General features: G+C 30.9%; 1 protein-coding gene across 1 annotated transcript in view; it reads right to left on the bottom strand.

Moving 5' to 3' along the window:
- The window catches only part of CALCRL (calcitonin receptor like receptor), a 121,259-nt gene extending 116,535 nt beyond the window's left edge, over positions 1-4,724 (bottom strand). The window contains exons 1-2 of the mRNA XM_074302909.1: positions 4,603-4,724; positions 3,706-3,759 (exon numbers count right to left, since the gene is read on the bottom strand). The gene's annotated coding sequence lies outside the window, so the exon portion shown is untranslated. The remainder of the gene's footprint in view (positions 1-3,705; positions 3,760-4,602) is intronic.
- Positions 4,725-16,669: the final 11,945 nt, after the last annotated feature.

The raw sequence follows: 16,669 nt of genomic DNA, 5'->3' as shown, positions 1-16,669 counted from the left end.
TTGCATAGCCTTTGCTAAAGCATTTGAAAGGTAATCAAGTCTCCAGATTTTCTGTTAGTCCTTTAAAAAAATAAGCTTAATTTTTCTAAAAAGTTCACTTAAGAATTAAAACTATAGAAGACAACATTGTAAAAGTTACTTAAAACCTATTATATAGGCTGATAATGATAATGAAAAATATTACTGTTATCTCAAACAATATTATAAGAAATGTATTCATTAAGGTCAGAGATAATTTATTTTTTGTTTATGATTATCATTACTTCAGCAATTTTATAAAAAGCAAGCAAAAGCATTTTCTGAATGCCTTAAAAAATCTTAAGTGTTTTGCACAAATTCAGACTGAAGAGTGAATGTAAACTGATTTTTAAAAAATAATTTTCACTATTCTAACAGCACAGAGATAATATTTGTGTGTATTGTTACTTCTATACCATATCTCTAAATATATAGAGATACATGAATATGTTTTATACAGATCAAATTTACAACAAATCTAAATAAAAACAAATCCATATATTTATATATTCTATATATGCACTTTCTATATTTAGATATTATATATACATAGATGTAAGTTTCTGTGAATATAGATCTATATTAACTATTTCAGATCATAGTTGTAGTAAACTGTAAAAATATTTTTCCTCTTTTAAATTTCTTAAGTTTACAAGACAGAGATTGATTCAATTACTATGAAAATTATATTCTTCAAGGACCTAAAGGAGCATTTTATTTTTAGTTACAAAAAATCCTATGATTCATCTGAATTTCTTTCCTAAATAAGCATTAAATCACACACATCACCATTACATTTCCATATCATGTTCAAACACAGGAGGCAAATAAATGCAGAGATGAGGGAGAAATTTTTACTTACCCTTCAGATTTCTATCATACACACGCAAACACACACACACACACACACACACACACACACACACACACACACACACCTTCCTTATTTCTGGTGAATTTTGCTTTCTGAAGTGCAGCAGAATAATTTTATAAGATAGCATGAAAGAAGATAAATTACTTCTTCATGGTATGGAATGACAAGGGCATAATAAGTTATTAAAGAGAGCTTTTTTGGGAAAATAGAAACATTCTAGATACTCTAAGGAGAATGATACCAGATTTGAGGAAAAGCTTATTTTACTTCAAAGATTCTACACTTTTAATATTCACTGAAAGTTTGTTTTTGGTTTTGTAATAATAATAAGGGAACTCACTACCTACCACCTTTGGGCACTAAGAGAAGTTTTCACACCAGTTTATAATGGAACAATTTATCTTAACTGACAGGAGAGTTTCTTGGTTTTCTAAACAAAGATTAGATAAAGGATAAAGCTAATGTCTGCAAATATCTTCAAAATGCATTTACTCAAAACAATTTCTTAGGCAATTGGACTTTTTTATTTTTATTTTACCTTAAAATCTTAAGAAAATCGTGCTAAAAATGGGAAAAATAAAATTCAAAATTTGGGACTTGTCAAGAGGCTATTGGCTTATCTTTGTTAGTTAATATGTGAAAAGGCTACATGCTTTCAATAAGTATCCCCAATTCTCTTGTAAGCTGCTTAAGGTAAGGTATATTTACATTTATAAAGTGGTCACTAAATTTCCAGGAAATAATTTAGTTTGCCAAAATGAATTAAATAATAAACACTCAATTTTAAATCAGTCTTTTAGTTTATTGCTTGTCTATGCCACTTTGTTTCCTTCAAAGTTACTTTTGGGAAGTTTCCAATTAAGTCCTAGGAACATTCATAAAGACGGAATTATGGCCAAATAATTCTATTCTTGACACTTTTTATGGCAAAATAGTAAATCTAATGGACACTCTAAATTTTTATTTATTGACTTTAAATGTGGTTAGATAATCAAGGAATTCTTTAGTAAATAATGTAATAGGTACATAGGACATACATACATATGGGTGTATGTATATTTACATATATAAACACGTATACATGTATAAAAGCATGTGCATGTGTGTGCATGCTATAAATTAAAGATTTCTATTTTTCACTGAAAAGTATTTCCACTGAGAATAATGTTGAGATTCTTCAAATTTTAATATTAAATGTATTTGCTCAAGTGAAATTATTATAAAATGATAACCTTGAATCTACTTTGACATAAGCTAAGGAATCTTCTCTTGGAAAAAACTAAAAGCAAATATGCTGATAAAAATGATCATATTGGAACTAGAAATCTGAGCTAGTCTAACAAAGAATACTTTTTTTTTTTGGAAATTATAGTTTACAGTTTACATGTTTACAATTCAATTTTATATCATTTTCTGTTACTTCAAAATTAATTCAAGTTATTTAATGGGTACAAAATAACATGTTTTTCATTTGATATATTTTACTTAGCATCATTATTTTTGAACAATAATATGCTTGAAAAATAGAATAAATAAATCCCGATATTTTCCCAAATCAAGAAATACATTGTAAAATGAAGGAAAACTTGAGCAATTTTTCCAATAATGCATTTTTATTTGGTAGTTTGAATATTTGATTTGAAAGTGTGTTTTCGTTTAAACTGTTATTGCATTGCTCTACTTTCCCATTTCATTGTACATGTATAAACTTGGTTGAGGCACACATGATAAACCCTTGCAGCTAAGTGGGAAATAGCATAAGGAACAAATATGTTTGAGAAAGTAAAATAAATATCTCACTCTACAATCATCAATGGATTCATGAAAGCTATTGATTTTAAAACAAAAAAAAAATTAATTGGGGTTTTTAAGTTATTTTAATTATTGCTTCAATCTCTAGCTCTAGAAGATCAGTATTTCTTGGTTCTTTTTGTACAGTTATTTTTAGATATTAAATTTATGTCATTTCATTTTTAAATATTTAGTGAAAATAATATTAAATGAATATCCCCCCCCAAAAAAATGACCTGGGTATTTGTCACTTTTTTTGTCCTTTTCTTCATACTGTATTATTGTAATATGAAGTATTTAATTAAACACAACTTTGCAAAGAGAGATATAATTTTAACATCTATTCTAAGCACAGTAAAAACAAAACCATTTATGATTTCAACTATGCCTTTCCTAAGCCCCATGCCAGGCATCAAGAGGCTTTCAAATGTACACAAACATCCCCCTCTCTTGCCATTTCTACATTTGTGTACCTCTGATGGCCAAAGAAGTATTCCTAAGTATTATATAAATTAAAAGCAAGAGAATCATTAACTATGCTCTTGTGAAAAGTTATTTAAAAGCATCTGAGGTATTAAATATCCAGGGCAAAACTGCCAAGGAGATATTCCAGATAAGAAAGTAGTCCTTGTAATACATTAAAGTTATGGGTGATCAAGTCCAAAATACCCATAATAGAAGAAAAAACAACAAAAACATAATTTCATTGAAATCAAATTATCTCTTGATCAAGAGATGAATATCAATCAAAAACAACTGTAGTGTCCTTCCCAAAAATAAACAATACTATTTAACAATCTATGATTTAGCTTTACCTACAAATTACAAAGGTATTAAATTGTTGAATTCATTAAGATAATTTGTCTTGCCTGAAGGATCTTAAGTCACTCAAAAAATAATTCCCACCACAGTCAGCAGTGAATATGAATCTAATTATTCTATATATTCTTATTTAAATATTTAGTACACTACAGTACATGCTTTTTATCTATCTATATCAATCTATACATATACATACATACATTTTTTTTTATTTTTCTGGAGATCTCTGTAGCCATACTTCTCTCAACTCCTTTCTAGACACATGCACAGAGAAACAATTGTCAGCAGACTGTAAGTAGTACAATAGGAGGAAATACTGTATTTTCTATGAAGTGACATTAAAAATTGAAATGTACATATCTTTAGAGCTTAAATTATATTTTCTCCTGGACTATTTTCCAACCTTCCACTAATGACTTTCCAACTAGTATCCTACTCTATAAGCTATTCTAATACAATTACTGGAGTTTGGTGAAAGGTTAGTTTGAAAATATAAGAAAAAGAAAAAGAAAAAATGACATTACAATTAATTCAGAAGATATAAGTGACAGAATCAAGTATGATCAATGGGAAAACTAGTGTTTTTGCCCTTAATTGTCTGTTCGATAACAATGCCAGAGAGAGTAAGATACCTCAGGAGTAGAAAGCCCGTATAGTTTTTCATTTATTCTTCCTCTTTCCTAAGAGTCCCAATTGTGCTGAAAGAGTTTAAGAGACCTTTTTTTCTGAAACAATTTCTTTAATATCTTCCAGCTGGCAAAAATAAAACTTGCTTAATATTAGAGCTATAAGAAAATAGTGTATAACCCAAAGCTAATTTTGAAGATCTATCCCCACAAGAGCTCCTTTCAAGTCATTCAACTTTTATTTCTTGTTTACAAAAAAAAAAAAAAAAAAAAAAAAAATCCGGAATATTAGTTTAAATTATAGGACATTTAGTAGTTAACAAGATTTCTATTCTTACTGTTGTACTCTATAGCTTATCTAACATATACAAATAAATGAGAATGTTTTCAGCCTCTAATGCCCACGAAACAATCTCAAGTCAAATGACATTATCATTTACAATACTTAGATATGTTTTAATATGTACTTACCCAGCTCAGTTCCTGAGGAATTTTTTTGGTAAAATAGTCTTAGATGCAATTTGATTTTTCTGAAATTCTGCAGAAGAGATTCTCCCCCTCAGGCAAGGTGAGGAAACAGCAAAAGATTTGCAATTTGATCCTGCAAACTGGGTGTAATCCAGTTATCAGAGCCTGGTGATCTTAATGGAAGAGGTTAGACTGCTCTACAGTGGAGAGAGGGCTTGTTCTGAGTAGAATTGGAAGTGTTGTCAGATTGTAAGTGATCAGCAGCAGAAGGGAAACATCAGAGCTTCCTGTTACATCACTCTGACCCCGCCTGCATTTAGTGTTAGATTACTTTCTTGCTCAAATAGCACACCCCAGGAAAGCTGTGCTCCTCTTCTCAGGCAGGAGCAAGAAGCAGCCTGAGCAGAAACAGTTCCTAAAGTCATGAATATATTGTTACTAGTAAAGACTGGCTGGCTTGCATCTTCCTTGTGTTCTGTTAGGACTTGTCAAGCAGATACATCAGTGACTTGAATAAAGTTGATGTGAAAATAATACTCTATTTAAAGGAGTTGAATTAGGCACATGGGATTGGATTGCCTATCAATATGAACACTCACAATGTGACATACAATCCTTTAAAGAGTTTCCAGAAGGGGAAAAAAATAAACCAGTGCCTAAACTCAGATTTACTCAGAAGTGAACAATGAGAAAGATTAGCTGCATTCCTCTATGCTAATTCTGTAATCTGACTCCAGCCCATATAAATTCTGATATATACATATATATCACAGACCATACTTTATAGACAGTCTTAGAAATGTTGCTTTTATGATCTTCTTTAAAACATTTGATATATTTATGACTAGTACTAGTTTTAAATAACTTAGAGACAGGATAGTTTGCAAATAGAATACTGTATTTCTCTCTCAAAACTCCAAATAAATTTATCAGTCAGTTAAACTCTTACAGAGTACTCACAGGTGTCAGCTGCATGTGGACAACAGATCCAGTCTCTGAGATTACAAATCTTTGTGTGGAAGTATTGCAGATGGCTTACATTTTCTACAATCCATGTCTACATGGAAATCTTTAGCTATAGAAAATGAAGGAAAACTTAAGGAAACTGGAACTGAAATCTGTAGTTATCAGTAGTCCTATGTTTGAATCGAATTAAAACATCACCACCTCCTATAAGTAAACTATAAATAAAAATGTCATGTTACTAAAACATAAACCTAAATAAATCAGAACAAAATGAAAGGAGGGCAAGTGGAAAAGAACTTTGTCTCTCTTTCCTGTTACTCTCTGCCTCTGTCTCTGTCTCTGTCTTTCTGTCTCTCTCATAATTCAAACTTTATGTGACTTTATATCAAATATTCAAATGAAAAAGTTAATCAATCATCCTGATGTTTCCAAATGGTTTGACTAAGATTTTATATCAAGACTATCCAGATGATTCATGAGGTTTTTTTATTTTCACTGAAGTAATTGGTATATGGAATCAATCCAAATCTAATTGTGGCCTCAGTCTCTAAATTTGGGCACTCCATATGTATACACATTTAATTAATGTATGAAATTTTTTAACATGAAAAGAAAGTTTGAAAAATAATTTAAAAAACATTTTTAAAAAAGCTTTATCAAAAAGTAAAACAATTTTTCCAGATATGTTTTAAGCATTGAAAAGTTCCAGAAAAATATTGTGGCTATAAATGAAAAGCTGATTCAGAACATTCATGTCATTGTAATTACTGGAATTTGAAAGTGGCTTGAAGTTACTGAGTCTTAAGTTTTGTTTTGTTTTGTTTTTTCCATTTATCATCTTTACAAAATAATTTCCCTATGAGTTATAACTTATAATCCATTATGCTGTGAATGTAGTTAAGTTCAAAGATAAATAAAAATGAATATTTTAAGATGTAGTGCAGTCAATTTGTGCTAATATAATCTGAGAGTACAGAAATTGAGGACTGGGTGAACTTTCCGAATTAAGGAACAATTCAAACGTTTTAAATGCCATGAGTCTTACATGACATTCTGTGAAACATCAGCCACTGCACATAAATCTTGAAGAACTGAGTTGCTAAAAGAAGCCCATGAATCTATATATGAGGAGCTGAGATGAATCCTGTACAGCATCATCAGTAGCTACAAATCATGATCTTTTGATCTGAGTTGAATAAAACACACACACACACACACACACACACACACACACACATACACACACACACATAGAGTTCATTTTAATGCAACTAAATATATAGAAGGAACTACATATGAAAAGTAGGGCAGGCAATGATTCCAAAAAATTTAAGTAATGGAAGAGATAACTATTGGAAACTGAATAACATGAAGTTTGAGTGATGAAAAATAGCATATATTCTGAAGTATAACTTTTCTTGTTTAAAGATGTGGTATTTAAGAACAAATGGTTAGTTCTGTCAACAAATGGTTAGTCTGTCTGTTAGGGGCAACCACAGCAGGCTAATCAACTTCTCATTGATTACAAGGAACCCTTTAATCTCTAAAGTAAAGAGGAAAGGCTACAGATAGTTATAGACTCTAGAGAGAGGGGCTATGGAAATTTATTGTCAGCTAGACTTTACACATAAAATTAAAAGTAGAGGTTCTCATTTCATCTCCACTGAGGAAATTATTTAACTTTTTATGGTTTCCTATTTATGTCTATAAAGAGAGGCAATTTGACTAAATGATTTCAAAGATTTCTTCTAGTTTTGATAAGATTTGTATTCATTTAATGGGAAATTGAATAAAAGTAACATTTCTTTCACAACATGAAGAGGAAAAATAAATAATGGAAAGGTTTCATGTAAAACAATTCTTTTTGGTGGATGGAAGACACTTGAACAGTTTACAAAATGCTTTCATATACACAAAAAGGTCATTTAATTCACGTAACTATTCCATAAATTTGGCAGGGATTATCATCTGCATTTTAGAGATATGGAAAATGGACTTCAAGGAAGTAAAATAATATGCCTTGCACAGAGACTAATAGTGGAATATACTTTGAAAATGAAGTCTTCTGGTGGCCTTTTTCTCTAAACCCAGGAGGGTGCTGGTAAAGATTGAACAACTGGATCTCCAGGAATACACACACACATACACACACACACACACACACGCACACATGCACATATGTATGTGTGCCTCTTTAATGAGTTTCCACAAGGGGGAGATGACAAATTAGTGCCTAACTCAGATTTTACTCTGAAGTAAATAAGGAGAAAGATTAGCTGTATTCCTCTATGTTGATCCTGTAATTCAAATCCACTTCCTTATTAATTCTCATAATGCATGCATGCCCTAGATTACACTTTCTAAAAAGAGGCAGATAAATTTCACCTTTATGATCTTTCCTTTGAGGTGTTATGTATTGTATGACTAGTTTATGGGGCACGAGTTTTAATAGTTTATGCTGCATTAAAATTTCCTTTATTACATTTTTAAGTCTAGCCAATCTACAAAATAGTAAATCATGTTTCATTTTGTAACATTTGCTGATTTCCAAGGTGCAGTCACTCATACTGAAAATTTTCCATTCTGATATTGCAACCCAATATGAGCTGGGTTCCAACATAGGCCTGCCTATATCTTACATGCAGGACTCTAACAGTAAAATCCTAATTTCCTAGTTTAGTTTTCTATTTGTGATTTGAAGTTAATTGATGGAATTTAGAGACATTTCATTAAGATTCAAGAAGAGTTTTCTGAGTAAAGCTGCTGAATGCCAAAAAGTGAATCTAAGAACCAGCCCTTGCACACATTTTAGTATCAGAAATAGAGTAGAATTTTCTTTGACACAGATCTGCTAAAGAGCCACAGGTGTAGAAATTAGATTACAGAATGATTTCTAATTTAGGACTATGAAATTATTTAAATATAATGGGCAAAAGAAATTTGATAACAACATACTGAGTCCTAGGTACAAACACAAAGCTAGAGAGATACTAGAGTGGAGAATATCATTCAGAGAGGGGATGGTGCCTAAAAGAGAAAAAAACACTAGACTAGCCATGAGTGATGATGTAGTTACCTTGAGTACAAGTAATAATTTGAATTGCAAACTTAATGATAGTAATTGACATTTGTAAAGCATGATGAAATTTGTAATGTAACTTCCCCAAATCACCCTGAAAAGTGGATAACATAAGTATTATTAGAGACAACTAAAAAATACATTGGATAAAACACACAGGACTTGAAATCAAAGAGACCTGAATTCAAATTCTGCCTCAGGCACTTAGTAGAACTGTGATTTTAGGTCAATCATTTAACCTCCATTTCCTTCAGTGTTCCCATCTGCAAAATACGGATACTAGTACTTACCTCATAGGGGTTTTCTGAAGATCAAATGAGATAATATGTAAAGTATTTTATAAATTTTACATAAGTTATGTAAATGCTAGCTATTGTTATTATTATAACCATGTAGCTTATGAAGAAATTTAAGTTCAGAAAAATTAATTAACTTGTATGGAGTCATACAGCTACTATATTTCAGAGTCAACCTCTGAAATTGAGCTTCCTGATGATAAACCTGCATTCTTTTAAAAATATATCCCATGTTTTTTTTTTCAATCAGATGTGTTTTATATAATAATATATAATAATTATTAATAACTAATTTTATATAGCACTTTAAGGTTTCAAATTTCTTTATTTTTTAATTTCATTTGATCCCCACAACAACCTACAAGGGAGGTATCATTATTATTTCCATTTTGTAAATGAGAAACTGAGGCTGATATATACACATATTTAATTTTAAAGAAATAGATGAACATATATGCATGTCTTTGTATAATATAAATATGTATATACACATACATATTTCATTTAGAATATATGATTGATCATAATACATCAATTCTTTTAAATGTGCATACATATATAGATATCTATTTATCCATATACTTGAAAGCAAGCTTTCCATTCAGATGATAGTGAGGATTCTTATGGAAAGAGTCTCACCAAACCCAGAGGTTTTCTTTGTTACAGTTGCTCACTGTGTTAAGTACTTAGTCAGAAAAAGGATGTTAAAATAAGGACAACAACACAAAATTATATCCTTAGAGTAAGAACTGTGTGCCTTGAGTAGATTATTCACTTAAAAAAATGTTTGCAAGAATTACGCTAGATTTATTTTGACATTGCCCAGAGTCACATGGGCTTGAACTTAAGAACAGTACTTTGAGTGACTATTTTGTTCACCACTGAATTTAAGGAATAAAATGGTCTTTCTAGTTTTCATTGACACAACATTAGTTGAATTCAATTAGATAAACATTTATTAAATATTTCTTATGAGTAAAATGTTCTTCTCAGTGTTGAAGATGTGAAAATAATAATTAAATAATCCCATCTTCAAGAAGCTTACATTCTGCAATACTATACATAGTTCACAATATTACCATCAACGAATTATTATTTTTACTTATACTGTGTGACAAGTGATGTTACAGAACACTTATCTATATGAATTGATGAAGGGAGTTTCCAAACTGGGTGTTCCTCACATTTATTAAATTGCATGTCTTTTTCTAAAATTCTCCTCTCTTTATTATTTGAGTAACTTACATACTGGAAAAAAATTTACTAACTCAATAAAAGCATGCCTTTTTACTTTAAAATATAATATACTTTATTTACAGAAACAAAATGCTTGAGATTCTACTTTTATTTCTTTGCTGAATTATTTAGTTTATTTAAAAGTATTTATTTATTTAAAAGGCCTTTAAAATTTTTGCCCAAGTATTTGATTCCTTTCAAATCATTCTACTGAAGCTTAGAGTGGCCATCTATGGAAAGATTTTTATTTCAGGGCTACTGAAACTTAGGCTATTATTTATGTTAGTAGAGTGTTCACCTAATTGTTTAGTTAAATGAGCCATCTTTTCATTCTGATTAAGTACATAATCTAGCAATTATCCTAACAGAAATCATAATAACATCATCCTTTAAAAATATTAAAAGGTGAATATGTTTAAACATAAGGTACCTAGAAATAATTCTTATATATTCCTGAAGAAAATACTGCTTTTAAACATCTGTACTGGGTTGATAATTTGCATCTATGATGCAAATTAGTTCCTTCTAACTAGGGCCTAAAGAAATCTTAGTGCTCAAAAAGAGTCCAAAAAGAGACCCAAAACAAAGTGACCACAATCTATCTCTTCAATCATCTTTTGTTCAATTCTGATGGGAACTTTAATCTGTGAAGGAACTCAGGATATTTATTTATTTTTTTATTTTTTTTTTTACAGGAAGGCTAGTTCATTCTCATAGTTGGGTGGGCCTAGAAGAAGAGTGGCTGTGGCTAGAATAGGAAATAACGATTTATTCAATAAGAGTGGGTTCAATTTAAATGGTATGTACATGTGAAAATGAAATTTAGAGTTTTAATTGCAAAGTTCTGTATGTGATAAAAAGCTTAATATTTGCACAAGAGAGCAATGCTGGCTATAGAATGATTTTGCTGAGCACAAATGTTCTAAGACAATGATATGGTCTTATATGGCAAATTATACCAACCCTGTCCCTAAAAGCTAATTTTAAAAATAGTTGCTCTTCTTTCCCTGGTGATCTAAATAAGTTCTTTTTTGGTAGTATAGTTCAGTTGTTAGATGACTGTATTATGTAATTATTTTGATAACCTAATTGTATGCTTGGAATGTTTTGTTTTGTTTTTAGTTGCTAATTATCACACTAGTGATGTCTTATATTTAGACCTGGAAGGGGCTGTCGAGCTCATCAAATCCATTCCCTTCAATTTATTGATGATGAAACTGAAACTGAGGAGATTTGTTTAAAACCTTGTAAATAGTGCTATTATTCAGTCCTAAATTCATATTATGATTCTAGGTAAAGGAATCAGGATTTTAACACAGGGTGTTTGATTTCAGTTATGGTGCTACTTATGATATTTTGCAAATAGTGAAGTTGAAGCCATCTTGCTTTTAGCTGTAGAATTCCATAATTGTATGAATTATTAATTTCACAGAAGGAAATATTTCAATTGTGTAATTATAAAGGTTTTGTATAAATAAACACTTGAAATATAATTACTAAATAGTAAACCAATTATGTTAAAATATAGGAAGATAATGTACAATTAACTAATTTTTAAATTATTGGACTATTTTAAACAGAAATAATCTGCAACTATATGCAACTATAAAATGGTAGAAAATAAAGTATGCTAATGTTTTTGTATTTAACACAAATCCATGATTTTATACAAAAGTGTGTACTATATAGCAAGATGAGATGGTTACACAAACATGTATGCATGTCATAATTAATCCATTGTTTAATTATGGATCTATAAATTCTTTCACAGACCTTTATAGTATATGGTATAGTATTAAATATTAGTAGTCTTATGCTGCCATCTAGTGTTAATCTCTTTGTGACTTTCAACAAAATCTCTTTTCTAGCATGAATAAAAAATGAAAGTTGTATTCTCTGTCTTTCTGTGCAATGCAAGTTTCCATTATCAAGGTTTGATTCTTATCCACATGACATTAGCTTTTGAATGTACAATTACTTAACGATAAACTTAAAGAAACAACTATTTAGAAAACAGTAATTAAGAATTCTATTTCTCACTCTCTCTCCCTCCAACCATGTCTCTCTGTGTATCTGTGTTTCCCTTTGTCTCTATTACAAATGTCTGTCTTTTACTGTTTGGTCTCTTTCTGTTTCTCTAACTTTCTTTGTCTGTCTCCATCTCTTTTCTCTATCTCTTCCTATCTCTCAATCTCTGTTTCTATTTCTTTCTGTCTGTCTTTATTATTATAACCTTTGTAAATAATACCAAGATAAGTTCACCTGTGCCAAAAGGCCTATTTCTATACAATGCTGCAATATCTAGTTAGCCTAGTCAAAAATGCAGTCAGTTTAGTGGAAAAGATCTGACACAGGGGAATTTTATATAGTCACTACTGAGTTGATTTAATAACATTTATTTTTTTGCTTTAAAAAAGCTGGTTATTCAACAAAAAAAAATGCAGTTCTGCACACATATATTGTATCTAGAATATACTATAGCATATTTAATATGTAAGGGAATGCCTGCCATCTAGGGTAGGGGGTGGAGGGAAGGAGGGGAAAATTTGTAACAGAAGGGAGTGCAAGGGATAATGTTGTAAAAACAAAATTATCTATGCATATGTACTGTCAAAAAAAAGTTATAATTATAAAATTAATAAAAAAAGAAAAAACTGGTTATTTAAATATCTTTCTTTTTTTTCTTTTTTTAAAAACCTTTTCTAAGTGTGTGACTGCACAGGTAATATTTGCCAAAAAAAAAATTTGCTAGACATGATTCCTTTAAAATGGACCACAAATGTGGTCTACTCCACCACTAAAATAGGACATGCTTAATACCCACAAATTACACGCTGATCTGTCTAGCAACTTTACAAAACTTTTCTTCAAGATGCTATATAATATAACATTCAAAATAAGATTCAGAAGGAATTATTCTCCTATTTGTCACCAATTGAGCAAGAAACACTCATTAAGTAACTATGATATGTCAAATGAGGTGCCAAGAGCTAAGGATGCAAGGAGAGGAAAAAGACAGTCCCTGTCTTTTAGTAACTTACATCTAATGAGGGAAATCACATGCAAATAAATATATACAAAGCAATCTATATATAGGAAAAATGAATTAATTAACAGAGGAAAAGCTCTGGAATTAATAAAGTTTGTAAAAGGCTTCCTAAAGATTTCATTTGGTTACCATTTTTATGTGATTCAACACATTAGGATAACAACAGCTCATTTATTGCATCTATGTATCCATCCTGATTTTTTTATTTAATAGTTGAATTTGGGTAGCTAGATAGTATAATGCATAAAGTGTTGGGCCTGAAGACAAGACAGATACCAGTTGTGTGACTCTGGACAAGTAACTTAACTCTTGTTAATAGCACCTACCCCCCAGGATTGTTGTGAGGATCAAATGAGATAACAATTGTAAAGTAGTTAACAGATAATAAGTACTATATGAATGTTAAATATTATTATTATTGATTCAAAGCACAGACCCAGATGCTCAAAACAGGTGCTACATGCTATTCTTTATGAAGCCTTGTTATTTAAAAATGGTTCGCAGTTATCATTGTTTTATACTTTTACCTGGAGTTTTACATTTTTGTCATATATAAAATTTTTCCCTAAGTATTTTAAGTTCTGTTTTACTAAATACTGGGATATAGTGTTCACTTCATTTGGAGTCTTTCTTATCTTTTTTTATTTCAATTATCTTAAACTTACATGTAGTGAGGGACAGATTCAGAGTCAAATAGTAGGCTTGTAACTCCCTGCCCAATAGATAGAACGTGGTCTCAGTTCCAACTGCTGCCCTACTCTGAAACCTGAAGAAAAATAGCTAAGTGAGCAAATACCAGAAAAAGAGAAGCCTACAATTCTATTCCTCTGAAAGAACAGAGCTTTTCAATTGATAGTGGTGAAGTTCTTCAGTGATATATTGAAAAGCCAAAGGAGGAAAGATCATGAACATGTTCCTCAGGTCCAAGCCTAAACAAGCAACTTAAGGAGCTCCAGCCAGCAATTGAACTTGACCATTTTGGGGAAATGGAAAGGTTGTAGGTTGCCAAAATGACCTGTCCCTGAGATCTTAGAATAACATAATACCCAATGCTTCCAAGAAACTAATAGCAAAATTGCCCTAGCACTCCCTTTATAAATATGTATAACCTGATCCTAATAAAAAGTCAGAAATTAGAAAGTAGGCTGAAAGAGTACACAGACAAAAAAGAAAAAATAGAATCCTATCATAAAAAGCTTTTGGGGGTTACAGAGATGCTTAAGACACAAATTCAGAAGAATAGAATTTCTCCAATATATTTACAAACAAAGCCCCAAAGAAAAACAGAACTTGAACACAAATTCAATTTCATCTCTTTCTGGAAGAAATGAAGCAAGAGTTTCAAGAGGAGTTTCGAAATGTTTTTATAAATGAAATAAAAGCACTAGGGGAGAAACAAGAAAAACAGGAATTCATAGTTTGGCTCAAAAGAAAGCATATCTTCCTTTTGTAACATACTCCAAGAGCATTAGAATAAGCCAAATAGAAACCTCATGAAATAAAGAGAAAGATCTAAACAAAATCAAATGTCTGAAAGAATAGAAGAAAATATCATCTATATTATAGCAAAATCAACTGCCCTGTAAAACAGAGGAGGGAAAAATTAAGGATCAATGAACTATTTTAAAAATCATGATGAAAAAGCCTAGACTCTTAGAAACACAATTATTTCTTTGAAATAATCCACCAGTCACTTCCTGAAGGGAATCTCAAATTAACTCCCAAGAACCCTATAATCAAAATTTGAAGCTGCTAAGTCAAAGAGAAATTACTACAGTCAAAAAGAAAAAAAAAATCAAATACAAAAAACTCACAGAAAATTCACACATAATTTAGAAACTAATGACTCTAAAAGACCAGAGAAGTTAGAATATATTATGCTAGAAGGTAAAGGATATAGATTAAAAACAACAATAATTAACAGAAGAGGAAATAAATTACTTATGTAATGCAATTTTAGAAAAAAAAATTAATGTTATTAATGAACTCCCCATGAAAATATCTCCAGTACCAGATGGATTCTCAAGTGAATTCTAGCAAACATTTAAAGAACAGTAAATTCCAATACTATGTAAACTATTTGGAAAAATAGATAAAGAAGTAGTACTGCCAAATTCCATCTATGATACAAATATGGAACTGATACCTAAACTAGGAAAAGCCAAAACACAGAAAGAAAATTACTGACCAATCTTCCTAACAAAAACAGGGGGTAAAGACTACAACCCCAAAATACTAGAGCAGGGGTTCTCAAACTACAGCCCAAGGGCCAGATGCAACCTGCTGAGGACGTTTATGTGGCCTGCCAGGTTATGGCAAATGGGCTGAGGGGTGGAGACAGAGTGTGAGTTTTTGTTTTTATTATAGTCCGGCCTTCCATCAGTCTGAGGGACAGTGAACTGGCCCCCTATTTAAAAAGTTTGAGGGCCACTGCACTAGAGTATCTTGGGACCTGGCAGATCTCAGTGTAGATGCTAAGCCCAGCACAGCCACTGCTGTCCCACTACCGCTTCACTGCTAATTCCTGTTGTCTGTTGAGGAAATTGCCCCAAAAGCAGACTGCAGTTTTGTTTTTTGTTTTATGTTGTTGTTAAAATGAGTAAAAAGGCAAGGTGCACTCTAACTATTGATAGCTTCTATACTGAAAGAAAGTAGACTTCAAACCCCGAGGAGACTAAAAGCAAATTGTCTCCAGATGAAGACCTGGATGATGATAGAACCTGTCCCCATCACATGAGGCTTTCATAGAAAAAAAATTAAAAGACTCTTAAAAGAGAGCTAGAAGAAAAATAGGGAAAGGAAAGAGAAGTTTTGGAAGAGGATGTAGATAAGTCATGTTATTCATTAAAAGATAGAGTGGAGAAAGAAATTAATTCTTTTGAAAACAGAATTAGTGAATTGGAAAAAGAAAAGAGCTCCTTAAAAAATAAAATTGGCAAAAATGGCAAAAAAAAAAATCCATAGAACAAAACAACTCATTAAAAATCTCAATTGGATAATTACAAAAAATAAATTTAAAAAGTAAATGAAGAACATAATTTATTAAAAATCAGAATTGAACCAATGGAAATGAATGACTCGAGACACCAAGAATCAGTTAAGAAAACCCCCCAAAAATGAAAAAAAAAAAAAAGTTCAGTGCCTACTTGGGAAAATAATAGAATTAGGAGAAATGATCTAAGGATTATTGGACTCCCTGAAAATCATGATGAAAAAAAGAGCCTAGACACTATTTTTAGGAAATCATCAAAGACAACTTTCCAGATATTATAGAAAGAGAAGGTATAATAGGTATTGAAAGAATTCATCAATCACCTACTGAAAGAGATCCAAAATTCAAAACTCCAAAAAATATTGTGGCTAAATTCCAGAACTATCTGACTATCCGACCAAGGAAAAAATACTACAAGCAGCTAAAAAAAAAAAAAAAAAAAAAAATCAAAT

Source organism: Sminthopsis crassicaudata, chromosome 3 (genome assembly GCF_048593235.1).
Source record: "Sminthopsis crassicaudata isolate SCR6 chromosome 3, ASM4859323v1, whole genome shotgun sequence".
NCBI classification, from domain to species: Eukaryota; Metazoa; Chordata; class Mammalia; order Dasyuromorphia; family Dasyuridae; genus Sminthopsis; species Sminthopsis crassicaudata.
The sequence above is the reverse complement of the archived record's forward strand: the minus strand, read 5'-3'. Positions and strand labels throughout refer to the sequence as shown.